The 15,990-nt window shown below is 44.0% G+C and overlaps 1 protein-coding gene across 1 annotated transcript in view; it reads right to left on the bottom strand.

Moving 5' to 3' along the window:
* ZNF710 (zinc finger protein 710) overlaps window positions 1-14,986 on the bottom strand; it is a 164,784-nt gene extending 149,798 nt beyond the window's left edge. The window contains exon 1 of the mRNA XM_082253229.1: window positions 14,658-14,986. The gene's annotated coding sequence lies outside the window, so the exon portion shown is untranslated. The remainder of the gene's footprint in view (window positions 1-14,657) is intronic.
* Between the last annotated feature and the right edge of the window lie 1,004 nt (window positions 14,987-15,990).

Raw genomic sequence — 15,990 nt, 5'->3', positions numbered from 1 at the left:
AAAAAATATTATTTATTTTTTTTTTTTTTGACAGGTACTTTTGTGGAGGGATCTGGGGGTCTAAAAGACCCCAAACCCCTTCTCTGCACTTAAGCAGTCAAAACGCCAAGTTTGGCTGTTTTGAACGCTGTAATTTTTTTTAATCTAGCGCCAGACAGTACCCGAAAGTGATGTCATGACATCACTTCCGGGTTTTTACATGGAGACCCGATCAGAGCCAAATGCGGCTTTGATCGGGTCTTCGGCAGCCGTGCAGGCTGGTTGCCCGGGTCTCCTGGTGAGACGGGAGACCTGGGCGAGCCGTGGAAGACGGCGGGAGGTTGGGGGACGTCCCCTCCCGCTCCTTGTAAGGACAGCCGAGCGGCTTCTCAGCCGCATCGGTTGTCATTACACGACAGCTGACCATCGGCTATAAACGCCGGTACCGGGGTGATGGCTCTAGCTGCAGGCATCACTCCGGTACAGCACTTTCCCGAAATATCAGCAATATCGGTAACCTCAGGGGCCGATTCCAATATATCGGGAAAAGTGCAGATCGGCCCCCGATATATCGGCTTTGCCGATAATCGGTCGCTCCTAGTATATCCCTCAGTCACAGTCATCTTCTCCCTGGCTACTTTCAGGTGTCAGGTTTTTTGGCCTCTGGATTAGTGGATGGGGATAATGTGATCCAGCATATACACATTCAGGAGTCAGTCATTCCAGAACAGGAGGGTACCAGGAATGCATGCTGAGCTGCACATGCACAGCTTAGTGTACATTCCATAGAAGACTGTAAGCAGGTAGGTAGGTGTGTGGTATTGCTGAAGAAACAAAGCACGTCTCTTCTACAATAAGGAGCTGTCAGCATGCAAAATGTTTAATTATAGGTTTAGTTCCACTTTAAATTTGCTCTGACAATAGCTGACAAATTCCAGATCATAGATCCACAGATCAGTTTGTCTACTGACACACGTCTGCTGGCAGGATCGCTTTTACTTTAAATTCACATCATCTTCTTTGGATGAACAACCGATCAGTTCAAAAACACAAAATTTCCTAAGACAACTATATTATGTCTACGTCCAGCCTTAGTTCTCCCATCGCCCTTATTCAGCTGTCAACTGTCAGACACTAAAGCGAATGTATGAGCAATCAAAAACATGCTTTCTAGCCAGATAAGTCTTTTCCAACTTTTGCACAATATAAAACAAATGTTCCTTTGGTCAATTAAAAAAAAGAAAAAAGGGATGGAAAAGAGTTGCAATCATAAAGTATCAGATATTTAGATAGAGTCATTGCCAATTATCATTACTGCAACATTACATGGCACAGGAGAACAGTCGGTGCCTTTAACTTTTAAAATGACAGGTGGATGTCATTATTCAAGGATTCATTCTTCAGGAAGAGGAAGGTTCAAAGACTCTCATAAGCTCAATTGCCTAGACTTCTTCACAAGTTGAAACCTACAGTTTAACCCTTTCAGCGCCTTGTTTGACTTCCCACAGACAAGATGGGTTTTGAAGGACAGGTCTATTATTCCCAAGTCACACAAGAGGCTGGCAAGTTTCTAAAATCCTGCCACACAGTAATTTCATGCATGAAATAAATCTACGTTATACAAAGATATTATTTCTGCAGGGGAAGTACAGACACTGGCACCTTTGAATTAAACAAACTGCTGAATAGTTCCAGACAAGCTGGGTCAGACCCCAATTTTATCTCTTGCTTGAGCAAGTCAGCTATTTCATATTCTGCATGTTAGACAAGGCTCCAACATTTGTTATTTTTAATTAAAAATTCTGATTTTTCTTTTCCCTGGGAATACACCAGAGAATACTATAACGTATTAGGGTTCCCAGGTATCATAATGTTCCCACGACAGTCAATTTTCAGTTCTAGGTGTATTTGAAGTGGATATATATATATATATATATATATATATATATATATATACATATATACACACACACACACATATACATATATACACACACACACACACTATATTATATATATATATATATATATATATATATATATATATATATATATATATATATATATATATATATACACACATATACACACACACACACATATATATATATTATATATATATATATATATATATATATATATATATATATTCACACACACACACACACACACACACCTATGCGATCCAATTCTGCAAATCACACTGAGTTTTACTTATTTTGGGGTTAACACACACCTGCAGCAGTTCGCATGAACAGGGTACGATTTTGATGCACATCAGTGAGAACTGGGCCTCAGAGATGCTGCATTACATAATCAGAGTCCAAAGCTGTCATGGTTGCACTCTGGCTTACTTCACCCCACCCAAAATACAATGACTATGTATACATGGATCTTCTAATGCTGCTGACAGCCACACTGCAAGTGGCAGTTACACTAATTGGGAGAGAGTCTGGCAGGACTAACACATTATTATAAAGGAAGAAGAAAACCTGAGAAGCCTCACTGGATGTAGGGAGACGTGTTCCCAAAGTCATCGCTGTATGCTGCCTGTCATCAGATAGCAAAAATGCATTGATGTACAAAGGCAGCTCTACAGGTGATCAGGACTAAAACACATCTCCACCCATCCACCCCAGGTGGTCAGATCACGCAAAAACAAATAAAAATGTCAAATATTAAATTCTTAACTTGTTAAATTACAACCATAGCCATACAATGTAGGGTCACATGGGTGGAAGCCAATTAGACCCCGTTCACACTGGGGCGACGCTACTTGCCGGGGCGACCTCACAGGTCGCGGTGCGCAGCTCGCACCGCGACCTCGGAGTGGCCGGCACGGACTTCATATCATTGAAGTCAATGCAGGTCGCTCCAGGTCGCCCCAAAGAAGCTCCGGACCCTTTTTCTAAGTCGGAGCGACTTGTGTCGCTCCTATTAGAACGGGTCCACAGCTACTCTATGGCAGGCGACCTACGGCGACCTGTCAGGCGACCAGGTCGCCTGACAGGTCGCCCCAGTGTGAACGGAGTCTTACTGATACGTTTTAATCGTAAGAAACAAACAAACACAAGGAGAACATGCAAACTCCATGCAGACATTGGGGTTGAGTAAAGCCCCGTACACACGTACCGATTGTCGGCCGTAAATATTCGGCCGACAATCGGCCGCCGACCGATCGGCCGATTGTAGGCCTGTTAGTATGATGCTTCCGACAGCCGACAGCGCATTTTCAGCCGAACAGAATCTGTCGTGCAGACTTTAAAATATTTGTTGGCCATCACCAGAACGGCCGATTGTTCGCCAGTCAGTACAGATTTCGTCCGACAGACAGCAGATTTGCAAGACTGGGCATGCTCAGAAAAGAAAAAAAGACAAGGAAAGTTAACCATCACATGACATCACTTCTGCAGTCGGCTGTTGTTGGCCGACAAAATTCGTGTGCAGTCTTTTGCAGTTTTCAACAGACACGACAGCCGATCGTTCGGCCGATGATCAGTACGTGTGTACGGGGCTTTACTAAACTCAAATCCACTTTGCACTACATCTGCACTGCAAGTGTACTTGGAAGTGCAGTCGCTGTAGATCTGAGGGGGAAAGAGCTGAAATGACGGGAAGATCTGCTGATTTCGATCTTTCAATCATGTGCAAGCAAAAATGCTGTTTTTTATTTTCCTTGCATGCCCCCCTCAGGTCTACAGTGACTGCACTTGCAGGGCCGGTTCACACTTTTGCGAGTGCGCCGATCGCATGTAATTCGGAGCGCACTGCTCCTTCATTACATGCGATCGGAGGTGCGGATGCAAATTCAGCCATACACTTTGTATGGCTGGATTCGCATTGTATCCGCACCAAACACGCACATGACCCTTTTTTCCAGCCACATCAGGATCGGTGGTCAGGATCAGTGGTTCACACTTGTGCGATCCGATCCTGTGGGAACTGTCAGATCGCACTGCGATATGCGATCAAACTGGGCGTATCGCATATGGCAGTGTGAACTGCCAGGGGTGCGTTTGCGATGCGGGAACAGGCTGCGAATTCGCAGCCTTCCCGCATCGCACAAGTGTGAACCGGGACGCAGTGCACATGCAGTGCAAAGTGGATTTGCCTTTAGTAAATAAACCCCATTGTCCTTAGAGGGAACCAGACAGGACTTCAGCTTCACAAAGCGAGAGCACTAACTGTGCTGCAATTTCAGTCCCACCTACCTGAAGAGGTATGTTATAGGAATTCATCCAATTATTACAACCAACCCACCAAAAACAAATGTTATGTTAGATTTTTTTACCACCACATTTGGACACTTGATTTAAATAGAAAATGTACGGGATGACATATCTTCAGTAAAGCTCAAGAAAAATGTATCCCTTCAAATTCTATGTATGTCTTCACACTGGTCTGTTGTGCTTCTGTTGTTGTGTAAAAATCCTGGTTGCTAAAGTTTTTGGTCAGTTTAAGTTAAAGAAGTTAGAAAAATGCACCCCCCATTCAAACGCACTAAAAATGCAGCAAGAACACATCCGCACCAGTTACATTTTTGATGTGGTTTTTGAGTCACATGACCTATGAAAAACACAATAAGCACAGTAAAATCGTGGTAAAATCTAATGAGTTTTCTTTCCCGTTTTCGCCACCTTTTTCTCTTATTGGCAACATTTTTGATAACACTATTTTTAGCTGCATACATTTTGATGCATTTCTACTGTCTATGGCAGTCATTGTCAACCAGGATTCAATGGAACCCTGGGGTTCCTTCAGAACAGCCTGTCTCAACCTTCCCAACATAGAGGAACCCCTGGAATAACCCTCTGGGCTCAGGGATCACATTGGGAAGAATTACCCCCTTACAAATAGCTAAAAAGATCAATGGTGTCAGTGAGAACTTATCCGAGAGGCAGAAATTTCTCATTGCTCAAGGAACTCCTAGCAACCTCTGGAGGAACCCTAGGATTTCATGAAAGCCTGGTTGAGAAACCCTGCTTCAGAAGTGGTTAGGGGTTCTTTGGTTGACTAATCACCCATTTGATGGTACCCATTCATATTCACATCAGTCCCTGCCCTCAATGAGCTTACAATCTAAGGTCCCCAACCCGCATTCACACACACACACACACTAGGGTACTAAGTGCAAATGTATACAGTTAACCTTGACCTTCCAGCAAGTCTGAAGTGTGAGAGGAAACCGGAGTACCTGGAGAAAACCCATGCAGGCACAGGAAGAACATGCAAACTTCAGGCAGGTAGGGTCATAGTTGGGATTGGAACCGGCAACCCCAGTGATGCTAGGCAGAATAGCTAACCATTTAGCCACTGTGCTGTCTGTAAGGGGCACATTCTGACCACCACCTTAAGGGGCACACTCTGACCACTACCCACCAATGTAAGGGGTATTCTTTCTACTGACTACCAAGGAATTGGTTTTGGGAAAAATTTTCCCCGAGACCTGGAAAGTATTTTTAAAGGGTTCCTGGATAAAAAAGTTGAGAAAATCTGGTCTAAGGTATAACTTTCTTAACCACTTGCCGGCCGCCGCACGACTATTTACTGCGGCGGTCAGCCCCTCACAGGCAAAGCGACGTAGTACTACGTCGCTAGCCTGTGAGGCTCTAGGGAGCGAGCGCCGCCGGAACCACGGTCCCCCCGCGCGCGTGTGCTCCCTAGCACTCGCGATCATCCGTTACAGCGAGAGAAAGGCAGACGGCTGATGTAAACAAAGCCGCCTGTCATTCTTCCCTGTGTAAGAATGGAGATTATACGGTTCTGCTATGTAGGACCGTTGATCACTGTTCTTACACATCAAGCCACATCCAATCACAGTTAGAAGCACGCCCCTAGGGACACACTTAGCCCCTCCCTCTCAAAAAAAGTTAACCTCCTTCCCTGCCAGTGTCATTTTTACAGTAACAGTGCATATGTATAGCACTGATTACTGTAGTAATGTCACTGGTAACCCCAAAAGTGTCAAAAATGTCAGTCAAGGGTCCGATCTGTCCGCCGCAATGTCACAGTCCCGCAAAAAAAAAAAAAAAAAAAAAAAAAAAAATCGCACAGGTGATCAAATACCACCAAAAGAAATCTCTGTTTGTGGGGGAAAAAAAGGACATCAAATTCGTTCAGGTACAGCGTCGCACAACCGCGCAATTGTCCGTTAAATTGACGCAGTGCCGAATCGCAAAATAGGCCCTGGTCAGGAAGGGGGTAAAATCTTCCGGGGCTTAAGTGGTTAAAAAGGTTGCTAGGGGGTTCCTTGAGTAATGAGCAATTTTGCCTCTCTGATAAGTTCCCAATGACACCATTGATCCTTTTTAGTAATCTGTAGGGAGGAATTATTCCTGACCACAAATATAAGGAGCATCACACTAATGTACCTTTGAGCTGTAGGTATAGGGCTGAAACAACTAATCGATTATGAAAATAGTTGTCAACTATTTTCATAATCGGTTAGTTGGTCAGCCGATTAGTTGGCCTGAGTACATTATTTGTTTACATATCAGGAAATACAGTGCAGCACACATACAGCTCAGTACACCATCCATACATGTCAGTAAGTGCCTGAGAACTTGTAAATGTGAATGTGTGAGGAGCAATGCCTCATGGGACCTGTAGTCCTAGTCAGGAAGGGAGTGGTTCTAAAGGTAGAAGTTTCTTTTACCTTGCTATAGGGTCCCTCTATACTGTACTTTGCAGCTTGTTATTGGAGCATTCGGAAGGATGAAGGAGCCAGAAGTGCCGGCGGGGGACCCCAGAAGAAAATCAGGACTGCTCTGTGCAAAGCCATTACACAGAGCAGGTAAGTATAAGGTAAGGCTGATAGACTGGGGGTAAGAGAAGACATTACAATTACACAAAGTAAACTTTTACCAGTATTGTGCATTATATTTAAAATGATCATATCCATGAAAAAGATGTCAGCTTTTAGTACTACTTTAATATAAAATATTTAGATCTCCCTTTCACCCTTCATGTCTGACTCCTAGTTAAAATGCCCATATATTCTACTTCTGGGTGTATGTATGTATGTATGTATGTATGTATGTATATTTATTATATTTTTTTTTATAACTTTCGCTGTTTCACATTAACCCCTTATATCCCCCATTATTTATACTTCAATATCTGCTTTTTGTGTACTATAAAGGGCTAATTATGACAGGCGATACAAAAAAAAAAAAAAAAGGCATGCAGCTGTTACTAAACATCCTAGACCTGGTTCACATCTATGCGTTTTTGGTGCTTTTTGCAGAAACGCACTACAGTTCATTTAACATGGTTTCCTATAGAACATGAAAACCACATACACGGTCTGAATATTCCTTTGACCAAGTCGTTTTCTATTCAGCTTCTTCAAATTTTCCTGTCACTGTAGTCGAAAACAAACATTGATTTGACCAAACTAACGATTAGAAAATCGAAGGAATGTTCTTCAAATGAACATTTTTTTTAAAGTAAGACATTATTTTTGTATGGCCAGCATAAGTGACAGCAGGCGCAGGTAGCTTTTATCAAGCCACCTTCCTACGACAAGGGAGTCGGTCATACTTACCGTATATACTCAAGTATAAGCCGAGTTTTTCAGCACATTTTTTTGTGCTGAAAACGTCCCCATCGGCTTATACTCGAGTCAAGAAAAAAAAAAAAAAATGTCCCTGGCCGCTCCGACGGGCTTAAGCTTTAAAAATGGCGCTGCCCGTCGCATACATGTCACCGCGCACGTGCCGCTGCCGCTCGGGAGAGGCCGGGAATAGCCGAAAGTATACGAGGGGCGGCGGCGCGTGCGCAATGACGTGTCGGCGCCGGGCGGCGCCATTTTTAAAATGAAGGCGCCTCTGGAACAGGTAAGTGAAACAGCTTCACTACCTGCCATTATGCAGGGCTGTGGGCACACTACAAGGGATGCAGTGCTGCGGGCATGGTACACCTGTTCCATGCCCACAGCACTGCATCTCCTGTAGTATGCCCACAACCCCAGATCCTCTTGTACCATGCCAGTACCCTGCATTCTCCTGCACCATGCCAGTACCCTGCATTCTCCTGCACCATGCCAGTCATCCTGCATTCTCCTGTACCATGCCAGTCATCCTGCATTCTCCTGTACCATGCCAGTCATCCTGCATTCTCCTGCACCATGCCAGTCATCCTGCATTCTCCTGTACCATGCCAGTCATCCTGCATTCTCCTGTACCATGCCAGTCATCCTGCATTCTCCTGTACCATGCCCGCCTACCTGCATTCTCACCCTAGGCTTATACTCGAGTCAATGATTTTTCCCATCTTTTTGTGGTAAAAGTAGGGGCCTCGGCTTATACTCGAGTATATACGGTAATAGATTACAGTTCTGTCTGAAAATCATTTTTTTTTTCTTTAAATAAAAAATTTGATCTCAGAATCTGATGATATTTACTAGATTCAACCTCTAATAGTATATACAGTATATCTCTTCTGTCTGGTATTCTCAGAGTGGATTGGAGATTTTGCTCCCAAAAATATAGTTGGGTATTTATATTTACCACAGCATATACTGTAGATATTTAAGAATAAAATTGCCTTTTTTTTTTAAACTCTGCTTATTGACTAAATTATACAACACACTTTCTTTAAGGTTATTATCATCCGATCGAAACAATAAATCACCCAACTAATCGATTATGAAAACAGTCGTCAGTTGCAGACCTATGTAGGTATAGTAAATATTTGCACTTGTTTAGTAGCTGGTATTTTTTTTTTTGGGGGGGGGGGGTATTTTTTTGGGGGGTATTGTTTTTCCTGTGGGATGAACTGGATGGACTTGTATTTTTAACCAGATTGATCTATGTAACAAGGGTTCCCTGACACCAGAAAGTTATTTCAGGGGTTCCTCCATATTAAAGAGGAACTGCAGTCAAACGCACATAATCCAAAAAAATACAACAGTATGTAGTTCTAGCATTTTAAAGTTTTATTAGGAATTCGTATTGTTTGTAACCTAACTTTTTACCTGTCAAACTGCTCGTCTCTCATTCCCCACACTTCTTGTTTGAGCAGCCATGTTTACTGAGGGCAATTGAAGCCCTGGCCGCAGTTTTCCTGCAATAGCCTGTGTTGCTCCACCTCGCTGGCCCATGAAATCTCAGGCATGCGCAGTACAATGCCTCCCGGTCACGCATGTGCAGAAAGCCGAGCACGTCTGATTCTCAAGTTCAGTACAATAGGAACACTGTCATTTTTTGTTTTCTGGTCCAAGAGGCCTTTTCCTTAGGAAATCATCTAGGTTTGGTCCTTTTCGACCCATGGGATAGAGCACTTCTGATTCAATGTGTTCAGGTTACTATAGCAGCGCAGCCCTTTGTTTACATGCGGATATAGCAGGGCCAGTTCTCTGCCACCGCTATAGTAACCAGTACAGATCGGATACTGCGCATGCGCGACCGGGAGGCATTGTACTCCTATCTCCACCCTCATCCGGGCCCCTCCAGCCTACGCGCTTTCCTGTGACTTCCCTCAGGCCCCCCCCTTTCGGCTTGCAAACTCTCACGAGAGTAAAAATTTAAAAAGTGGTGGGTGGAGCCAAATTAACCTGTTTGAGTACCAACATCCCTGACAAAAAAGGGGGGGGGGGATAGATATCTGGGGTACAGGACTTTAAGTGCCGGTTCACATTTATGCGATACGGGAACGCTGCAAATATACAGCGTGTTCCCGCATTGCATCCGCAGCATAGGCAGTTCACACTGCCATATGCGATACTCTGGGGGTGTCAATTCAAAGTAAGGACACCCCTAAATCAGATCGCATATCGCAGTGTGATCTGAAAGTTCGCACAGAATCGGATCACACCGGTGTGAACCACCATGCGATCCGATTCTGCTCCGGACCAAAAAAAAAGGGTCCTGTGCGTGTTTCAGTGCGATTGCAGTGCGAATTCAGCCATACAAACTGTATGACTGAATTTGCACCACACAGACATCGCATGTGATTTTAGGAGTAGCGCGCTCCGAATTACATGCGATCTCACTAATGTGAACCGGCAATCAAAAGACCAAATCAGAGAACACTATTGATACAACACACTAATCTCATAAAAACATTGTATTTTATTATACATATCTTAAAACATACAAATACAAATAAGTGGCTGCCTTGCAGAAATATGCACAAATAATGTGTTGGAAACTTCAAATTCCGACTGGTTTTGCCAGACTGGCTTCCTCAGGGAATTGAAGATATATACAGATAAAGCTAAGGCAAAGCACATACATGTGAGACAATTTCATATTTAATCCAAAATGAAACACAGCCATAAACTTGTGTATGCTAGGTAAATAAGTCAATGCACAATTAAAGGGATACACCATACCTGCAGCATGGAGTCCTGAATTTATTGTGAAGTTTGGAAGTATTTGAAAGACCCAAACCTCCAGGTGATCAAGGGCTGAGCGCATAAGACAGTGGCCCCCACCTAATGGGTCTCCCACAGCCACTTTTTTGGATTTGTATGTTTTAAGATATGTATAATAAAATACAATGTTTTTATGAGATTAGTGTTTTGTATCAATAGTGTTCTCTGATTTGGACTTTTGAGTACCTTTAAAGCCTCATACCCCAGATATCTATTCTCTCACGAGAGTAATGCCCCATACACACGTGCAGATTATCTGCAGACTTTTGTCTGCAGATTTACCTTTTCTATGTAGTGCAAGGGCCTGCCGGATTGCATACAAATTGAAAGTGTTTAGGTTTGACCTCATATTATATGGTTTTGGTAAGTCTGCAGACAAAAGTCTTCAGATAATCTGCACGTGTGTATGGGGCATAAGAGAAGAAAAAGAAAAAAGGAAGGGGAAAAAGAAAAAAAAAAAAAAAAACAAGATACCTAAAAATTCTATCCCGGGATTCAGCGCGAGTTCTGTACAGCATTTGATAGCATGAAAGATAGAAAAAAAAAAAATAACTGAAGGTCCGCTTTAAGTTTAACCACTTGCCGACCAGTCACATTGACTGTACTGCGGCAAAGTGGTTCGTTATCGTCCAGCGACGTAGGTCTACCCCTGTAGGCGGCGCGCTCCCGCTGTTTTCAGTCACAGCGGGAGTCGGGCCAGGGGAGGAGCGGCGGCGATCGCCGCTGCTCTTCCCCGATCGTCGGGGAATCCAGTTTGGAGATCCGCCCGCCTGTGTAAACAGAGCGGGCGGATCTCCTCAGTGACAAGGAGTGACAGATTGCAGTGTTCAGCATAGCCGAACATGCGATCTGTCCTTGTGTCACTCAGTCACCTGCCCCCCCCCCCCTCCTCACGTTAGTAAGCACCAGGCATACATTAACCCCTCCCTCTCCAATAAAATTAACCCCTTCCCTGCCAGTGTCATTTTTACAGTAACAGTGCATATGTATAGCACTGATTACTGCAGTAATGTCACTGGTACCCCCAAAAGTGTCAAAAATGTCAGTCAAGGGTCCGATCTGTCCGCCGCAATCCCGCAAAAAAAAAAAAAAAAAAAAAAAAACACGCAGATCGCCGCCATTACTCGTTTAAAAAAAAAAATAAAAAAAAAAAAAAAACACCAAAAATGACAGAAATCTTTCCCTTAGTTAGTAAGCGCAATAACTTTTGTGCAAACCAATCAAAATACGCTTATTGTGATTTTTTTTTACCAAACATAGGTAGCAGAAAACAAATTGGCCAAAAATTAAAAAAAATTTTAATTTTTAATTTTTTTGGGGGGGGGGGATTTCATATAAAAAAAATGTTAAAAATATTGTTATTTTTTCAAAATAAACGCTATTTTTTGTTTATAGCGCAAAAAGAAAAAAAAAAAGAAAAAAAAAAAAAATCGCACAGGTGATCAAATACCACCAAAAGAAAGCTCTGTTTGTGGGAAAAAAAGGACGTACATTTCGTTTGGGTACGGCGTCGCACGACCGCGCAATTGTCAGTTAAAGTCGCACAGTGCCGAATCGCAAAAAGTGGCCTGGACGTAAGACAGCAAAATCCTCCGGTGGTAAAGTGGTTAAGAAAGGCATCATATATTACAGCTCCAAAAATGTTTGTCACTCCTCTGCAAAAGTAACAAAATCTCATTCTCCAAATGGATGTCAGCAACAAGTGGACACAAATTATGCGAAAAGTCAAAACCCAAACAGAGGAGGTAAAGCTGGCGTATTATAGTAGAAGGTATGGGGAACATATGGGAATCTACCAGTCATAGGATCTCACAGATGTGACAGACACCATATACATAGAAGAAACTGAGACAATGCAGGAAATATTCAGCAAATAAGGTTTCAGCCATACAAGAAGTTGCAGGGTTCAGCAGCTGTCAAGTGTTCCATGACTTATGACCTTACCCACTAGTTCATTAGAGGAGGAGGAGGACACCATGACGGGGTTATATCTTCATACAATGCACACCTTTGGCGGCTACATGAAAATAGGTTACTGAATATTTACACCCAAAATATACAAGAAAGCAAATGTCATTACACTGTGTGCCCTGCTTAATGCATTCTATTTACTGATTCTTCACCGTATAAAGGAGGAAAAAAATTGATGAGCTGATTACTCAATGCACAATTGTGGGTTCAGAACAGAGATAGATGATTGTGTGAGATGGAGGCAACTTCATCACTGAGAGGCTGAGATGGGGGGGGGGGGGGGATAAGAAAGGAGAGAGAAATGGATTAGGGAGAGGTAAAAGGAAAGTAGGGAAGGTGAGGGGGAGAAGAAGGAGGAGGATGGTGGGGGGGGGGGGGGGGGTAGACAAAAGTGCAGAAAAACAAGAGGACGGCAAGGAGAAAGAAAAAGAAAGGAAGAGAAAAAGAGGAAGTGAGAGAGAAAATAAGAAGTAACATTTAAAAAAAGAAACCAAGACTATAGAGGAGAGAGAAAAAAAGATCAGTAGAAAAAAGTAAGAAGAGAGATGATTTTATATATATATATATATATATAATCTAGAGAGAGAGAGATGATAGAGAGGGAGAGAGAGAGGGGGTAATATCTAGAGAGGGGGGGGGAGAGAGAGAGAGAGAGAGAGAGAGAGAGAGAGAGAGAAAGGAGTGATATAGAGAGAGAGGCAGAGAAGGGGGGAGGGGGAAGAGAGAGAAAACAGAGGAAGAGAAAGAGAGAAAGAGCTATTGTACACAAACAAACAAAGAAGGGCTGAATGTAGGAGAAAGAAAATGAAAATAGATAAGAGAGGGGGAGGGAGAGAGCGTGATTACAAAGAAAAACAAAACAAAAAAAAAAAAAAACAAAGAAGAAGAAGAGGAAAAACGAAAGAAAGTGAAAGAAAAAAGGAGAGAAAGACAAACAGAGGGTTTGAAAGAAAAGGGGCAAAGAGTAAAAGAAAGAGCCATTGTACACAGACAAACAAGGAAGGACTGAATGTGAGAGATAAAGAAAGAAAAAAAGATAAGGGGAGGAGGGGACGGTATAGAAGGAGGGAGAGAAAGAAGGAGAGAAAGAAGGAGAGAAAGGAGGAGAGAAAGGAGGAGAGAAGGAAGGAAGGAGAGATATAGAAGGAGGGGAAGGAAGGAGAGATATAGAAGGGGGGGGGAAGGAGAGATATAGAAGGGGGGGAAGGAAGGAGAGATGTAGAAGGGGGGGGAAGGAGAGATATAGAAGGGGGGGGAAGGAGAGATATAGAAGGGGGGGGGGGGAAGGAAGGAAGGAGAGATATAGAAGGAGGGGAAGGAAGGAGAGATATAGAAGGGGGGGGGGAAGGAGAGATATAGAAGGGGGGGAAGGAAGGAGAGATGTAGAAGGGGGGGGAAGGAAGGAAGGAGAGATATAGAAGGAGGGGAAGGAAGGAGAGATATAGAAGGGGGGGGGGGAAGGAGAGATATAGAAGGGGGGGAAGGAAGGAGAGATGTAGAAGGGGGGGGGGAAGGAGAGATATAGAAGGGGGGGGGAAGGAAGGAAGGAGAGATATAGAAGGAGGGGAAGGAAGGAGAGATATAGAAGGGGGGGAAGGAAGGAAGGAGAGATATAGAAGGGGGGAAGGAAGGAAGGAGAGATATAGAAGGGGGGAAGGAAGGAGATATAGAAGGGGGGAAGGAAGGAAGGAGAGATATAGAAGGGGGGGGAGGAGAGATATAGTATAGAAGGGGGGAAGGAAGGAAGGAGAGATACAGAAGGGGGGAAGGAAGGAAGGAAGGAGAGATATAGAAGGGGGGAAGGAAGGAGAGATATAGAAGGGGGGAAGGAAGGAGAGATATAGAAGGGGGGGGGGGGAAGGAAGAACAGATATAGGAAGGAGAGATGAATGAGGAAGGGCAGAGAAGAGTGATATGAGGGAGGAGGGGAGAGAAGTTTCTGTAGGGGAGGAGATGTAGACAGACCCCCCCATTATAGGTGAGGGGTGTGTGTCTGCTCCTCACCTACAGAGGTGACAGTCCAGATGGGACTGGCAGGGAACCGGTCCACGGCTGGAACTGACACCTCCAGCATCCTCAGCACACAGCCGGCCGCCATTCATTGACATAATAAAGTTTACACCAACAAACAACTGGCAGCCAATTAGGAAGCAGCGAACTCTGTACAGCTCCATCCCCCCGCACAGCTCCGGGTGTACTCTGCCTCTGCCCGCAGTCAGCACACACCCCCCCGGGCAGGCAATGTCCGTGTCCCTCTGCCGACCTTTCCCCGGGGAGAGCATACCATCAGGGGACTGGCTGGGGGTGGGGGGAAGAGGGTCAGGCTTACCCTTCAGGTGGAGTGGCGGGCTCCGGGTCTCCTGAGCGGGGACTGTGTCTCTTCCTCCTCCTCTCTCTCTCTCTCTCTCTCTCTCGGCTCGCTCTGTCTTCTCTCCAGCAGGAAGGAAGAAGGGAATGAGGCAGGGCTGACGTGAATGGATGCAAAACAGCTCCTCCTAAGCCTGCTGTGTGTGAGAAGGAGAGACAGACAGAGAAACAGAAAGAGAGAGAAAAGCTCCCACCCAGCGCTGCCTCCTTCCTTCTATCTCTTTTGTTTTCTCACTTCCTCCCCTCCTCCACCACCAAGTTTTCTTTCTCTTCACACTGACCGGGGAATTCTCTCCCTTCAAACTTCTTCCATTATTAAAAGCAGAACCTGCTGCTGGCTTCTCTTCCTTCTTTCTCTTCCTCCTTCTCTCACACTCAGCAGGGTAAAGTGTATGAGAAAATAGAAATTGTACAAAACACCTTCATTATCACCCTGAGAGAGGCCAAATAATGAGAGGGGTCACCCAGGGGGAAGTGGAAGGAATGAGAGGGATGGGGACATCACATGGCTGCAAAACTGGAATATATTTCCTCCTCCTTTTTTTCATTATTTATAAACTCACAGAGCCCCAAATCCCATCCATCAATCCTTCCATACATACATACAGCACCCACACATACGTATATCCATACATACAGAACCCATGCATACATATATACATACATACAGAACCCATGCATACATATATACATACATACAGCACCCACCCATACATACATCCATACATACAGCACCCATACATACATACATACATACATACATACAGCACCCATACATACATACATCCATACATCCAGCACCCATTCATACAGAACCCATACATACAGTACATACATACAGCACCCACCCATACATACAGTACCCATACATACATACAGCACCCATTCATACATACATACAGAACCCATACATACATACATATATACATACATACAGCACCCATACATACATATATACATACATACATACATACAAAACCCACCCATTCATACATATAAACATTCATATATTTGTACAGCACCCACCCATACATACATCCATACAGCACCCACCTATACATACAGAACCCACCCATACATTCAAACATACGTACAGCAGCCACCCACACATACATCCATACAGCACTGAACCTTTATATACATCCATACATACAGCACACACCCATACATACATACAGCTCCCACCCACCCACATATACATACATACAGCTCCCACCCACCCATACATACATACATACAGCTCCCTCCCACCCACCCATACATACATACATACATACATACATACATACAGCCCC

The sequence above is a fragment of the Pelophylax lessonae genome, assembly GCF_965119305.1.
Source record: "Pelophylax lessonae genome assembly, chromosome: 4".
NCBI lineage: Eukaryota > Metazoa > Chordata > Amphibia > Anura > Ranidae > Pelophylax > Pelophylax lessonae.
This window is presented reverse-complemented; position numbering and strand designations above follow the sequence as displayed.